Source organism: Pundamilia nyererei, unplaced genomic scaffold (genome assembly GCF_000239375.1).
Source record: "Pundamilia nyererei isolate P.nyererei 1_Seehausen unplaced genomic scaffold, PunNye1.0 scaffold00742, whole genome shotgun sequence".
NCBI lineage: Eukaryota > Metazoa > Chordata > Actinopteri > Cichliformes > Cichlidae > Pundamilia > Pundamilia nyererei.
Window position 1 is genome coordinate 41,397 of NW_005188143.1, and position 4,423 is coordinate 45,819.

A 4,423-nucleotide genomic window follows, 5' to 3' on the forward strand; every position below is an offset into this window, starting at 1 on the left:
TCCTGTGTGTACTGTAAATAACTTTGTCTGGATGATTAGTTTAGTATTTCTTTTAAAATGTCTTAAGATACTTTTACATTTCTCATGTGTCTTATTAAAGTGTAAAAATATGCAGATATTTGACTGCTGCTGTTTTAGTGTTTTCATGATGAGGCTGACTGTTTGTTCCTGTCAGACAGATGGCTGTCTAAGCTGAAAACTCTGTGAATGGAATGAAAGACCTCCACCCTGCACCCGACTGAAGAAGGACACAGTTCCTGGACCCCCTTTTTTTTAATAAGCTTTATTTTTTCATTTTTAAATTGGAAAACAAACAAACAGAAAGCTGTGTTTTGTAGAAATTAACATGGTCTGTGCCTGTTCCAATAAATGGTGCCATTCTACCTCTTCATAGACATGGCCCAGGTCTGTTTCCCATTTTCTTTTTATAGACATTTTGTTATAGTCAGGTAACTTTTCATTGATAATAGCATATACAGAAGATGCTATTCCTTTTATTGACTTCCATGGTTTAGTGTAGAGGTGGGCTTCAAGAGGACTTTCTTTTGGTATCTCGGGGAATAACCCTTTGGATTTCTCTTTGACCCAGTCTCTTATTTGTAGGAATTTGAAGAAACTTTGTCCTGTGAGTTTGAATTTTTCCTTTAGTTGTTGAAAGTCAATAAATGAATCATTATTGTATAAGTCAGCAACAGTTTGAATATTTCTGTCCTTCCATCCCTGCAGTATTGGGTCAGCAATATGATGAGAGAGGTCAGGGTTGCCCCATAGGACTGTCCTTCTAAGAAACGAGATATTTATTTTCAGAAGTGAGTGGGATTCCTGCCAGGCGCAGAAGGTGTTTAATATTATCAATTTATTGTGAGCCTGGATAGACATATTTTTGTACATAAAAATGGAACATCTTTTAATAGTATGGGGTTCACCTCATGTTGTTCTGTTGGAACCCATCGAACCTCACTCCTCGAACACACACACACGTACACACCCACACACACACACATAGTAGATAGACTCATTTACAGGTGAGAGGTTAATCATGTTTGCTTTCAACTGCATTTTTGTGCGTGCAGAATTGCTAGTTTGTTGCAGAGCATGGCTTGAGGTTTTGGAGAAGCGAGAGTCAGAAGGATGACAGGAAGCACCTGCCGTGGAGACAATGTTCTTTTAAACTGTGTTAAAAGTCATTGTGGTTTTGAAACCTATGTATGTATTGTATTTGTTTGACGTTGAAGGGGCGTCATTAAATTTAAGCCCTATTGGTATAAAACATCTGCTTATGCATTGTTAGTCAGAGATCAATGCTGTCTGCGTACAGCGCTGGTCCCTCCACGCGTGAAGTCAAATCATCGTTTGACTTCACCTGGCCGGGTCAGTGTTGTTATTTTTGGATTACCTCCTGTATCCCTCCTCAATATTGGACCCTTAACATTGGCATCTAGGAATATTTCAATATTAATGTTCATATATGAAATAAAGCCAGCCTAGCATGTAGTTTTTAAACCTCCACCTGTAGGTTGCAGGTTGCGACATGTTGGTAGCCCAGGAGAGTTTGATGGGATTATGGTCTGAAAAAGTAGTTGCTAAGCAGGAGCAATCTATCACTGTTGCCGTCATATTTTGTGGTAAGAGAAACATATCAATTCTAGAGTGTGTGTTATGTACTGGTGAAAACAGGAGAAATCCCTCTGTCCTGGATGAAGGTTTCGCCACACATCAATTATGCCTATATCCTTCATACCCTGGTTCAGTGCTGTTGCTGCCTTTGATAGTGAAGTTGTTTTGGGTGAGGACCGATCCAGAGAAGGATTTAGGACCAAATTAAAGTCTCCACCCACAACATACTGGCCCTCAATTGTAGCCAGTTTCATTATTAAGTTGTTAAACAATAAAGGTTCATCGTAGTTAGGCCTATATATATTTACCAAAGTTATCTTATTTCTATCTATTTCACAATCTACAAGTACAAAACATTGCCCACCCAATCTCTTCGTAATGTTAAATGTTCAGCGTCTGTGAGGTGACTCTCCTGGATAAAAGCAACATCTACTCTCTGCCTCTTTAAGGATGTCAGCATTTTCTTCCCCTTAATGGGTGAATTGATCCCTCTAATATTCCAAGATATACAAGTTAGATGGACCATAATTTAAGTTTTTTATGTGAATATCTTGGACAGGTGAGTGTCATGGTATTCAACTCTGGGGATTTCTGAACACTTTCCTGCTTTTGTGCGTTTCGATGTGGTGAAGCTCTGTACATGGGTATAACAGTAAGATACGGCCTAGACCAGGGAGCTGTGTGAACAGTTGCGTAAGTGTGAGTAAAATTTTTGGTAAGAGACCAAACATAACCCCAAAACGTTAAAGTAAAAACCCCTGTAACAAAACCACATTAGGTAGGTAATTCAGCTAAACCATAGTGGTGGCCCAGGCAGCTGCTAAGGTTGAAACTTTAGCCACTCTCGGTATATTTACAGCAAAGTACTGAATTTATCTTTCAGATAACGTTGTGCTTCGGCAGGAGTGGAGAATATTTTGATAGATCCCTGGTGCCTGATGCGAAGTTGCGCTGGGTACATCCGAGCATATTCAATCTCCTTCTCTCGCAGCCTCTGTTTCATGGAACTCGTCTCTTCTGCGTTGCAGGTCTGCGCTGTAATCCGAGAAAAACGATATTTTCTTATTCTCGCATGTCATCTCTCCCCTACTTCTAGCCAGTCTGAGGACTTTTTCTTCGTCTCTGAAGTTCAGGAACTTAGCGATGAGAGGCCGTGGTCTGTCAGACTTCTTCCCGACGCGGTGTGCTCTTTCAAGGGTAATGTGTGAGGTGACGTTATCATTCCCCAGGATTTCTGGTATAAATTTCTCCAAAAATCCAACAGCGTCTCGGCCTTCTGCTTGCTCCGGGATGTTCAGTATCCTAAGGTTGGACCTTCTACTGCGGTTCTCCAAGTCGTCGATTTTGTCTTTGAGTTGCGTTGTCAATTTCTCCATTTTATCGTCACGGCTGCGTGCATTTTTAATGTCGTCTTCGTTTGCGCTCACTCGCGCCTCCATCTCTTCAACTTGCTCAGAAAGCGCATTAAGAGAGGATTCAATTTTCGTCAGGGTTGTTTGTATGTCGGCCGTTTTTTTGTCAATGTGGTTCGTGAGGTCCTCTTTAGTTTCCTTGATAGCATTGAGTAGTTTGTTAATTGGCAGTTCCTCCTCCCCATTCGCCATATTTCTTGTTGCTGATATGTTCAGGTGCCCTGAAGTTTTAGCCGTTTTCTTTCGTTTTGAGTGTCGCAAATTATAACTTGCCATAGAGATGTTTACTTAGTAACTTTGCCTCTTACTATGGTCCAGAATTATATGAGGGCAAATCAGGATAAAGAGAGATTCCTGGGCCTACCGCCGAGAGCTCACGAATACACGTCTACTCTCTTCCGCTGTCAGCCATCATTCCAGTTCCTGGACTCCTTAATAAAGCTAGAAACATCTGGACTCCATGGTCAGGACCAGCCCAGGCTTCAGATCCATGGAGCACACTGGGCACCAAACCAAAGGCTCCAGTGAGCTTCAGTCCACCAGGATCTGAACCCAGGACCAGCGTATGAAGCACTGGGAGACAGTCCTGACTCCACCCCTCACTCTCAGGACTTCATCCAGTATTTCAGCTTCCTGGATGAACTAAGTCTGCTCACTGGAGGACAGTCTTTGGTCCCCATCTCCAGGGAGTTCACATGGATCAGGCTCCTGAAGGAAACTTATACACCTCCAGGTGGCATCTCAAGAATGTCAGCACCTCCTCCACAGCATCCTGCAGCACCTCGACCTCCACCCACAGCAGGCTGGTCCATGACACCACAGCTGATCGAAGCCTGGTCTTCACTTCATCCTGCCTCACAGCTGTGATTACTGATGACATCATCATCCACAACATCAGGATGAAGACAGAAAACCAGATGTTCTGCATCTGTTTGGGGTCCTGGAGTCTCTGAAGTGCCACACTTTCATCTTAGTGCAGTTTCAGTCTGCTGGTCTCACACACCTGTCTGTCACCAGTCTGTGGTGTTAGTCTCATAGATAACATCAACCTGCTGTGGGAGCACAGAGGGCTCTATCAGAGGGACTATCTGCAGACTAACAGAGCTGGTCCTCACATGATGTCTGTGAACGTATTCTGTATAGTTTACAGGCCTCACATGTGCCATCAAACCTCCACATTCACCAACCGAGCACCACGTCCCTCAGTGAGCGTCCAGCAGGAACTGTGACAGATGACAGAAAAGCTGAGACTCAGTGTTGATGATCAGACTCCTCCAGGTCAGCAGGTCCAGGAATGATCAGCAGAGATGGTGTCAAAGATGGAAAATATTCACATTTAGCTAAATATTTTTCTCAGCTTTACCTTTCGAGCAGAAGATCTTTGTTCTCTGTGG